The sequence below is a fragment of the Apaloderma vittatum genome, unplaced genomic scaffold (assembly GCF_000703405.1).
Source record: "Apaloderma vittatum isolate BGI_N311 unplaced genomic scaffold, ASM70340v1 scaffold31088, whole genome shotgun sequence".
NCBI lineage: Eukaryota > Metazoa > Chordata > Aves > Trogoniformes > Trogonidae > Apaloderma > Apaloderma vittatum.
In genome coordinates, this window is record NW_009733030.1 from 1 (window position 1) to 393 (window position 393).

A 393-nucleotide genomic window follows, 5' to 3' on the forward strand; every position below is an offset into this window, starting at 1 on the left:
AGTGCCATCCACTGCTCCTTCCTCGTGGTTTTTGCTGCGGGAGTGCAGCTCTGGGTTTACTCCCCACTGTCTCCCATGGGTTAGGTTCCCTCCTCTATCCCTCCCACCTTTCATTTTTGTCACCCTCCAGGCTGCACCTGGAACACGGGGGCCGTGGACTTTGTCGTTCCCAGACACTCTATCCCACTTCCCACTTGCCCTGAATGTGCCAGCTCCCCTCCAGCCCCAAGCAGCCAGCGGTGACAGGCAGGCTCTACTCCTTACAAGGACACAGGCAGGGGTCGGGGGTCACGGTACCACGGTGGGGCACAGCGCCCGGTGACACAGGGCCAGCAGCGTGTGTGCCAGGCCCCATGGCAGTGTCAGAGCACGCTTGGCCGTGGTGTGACCGTG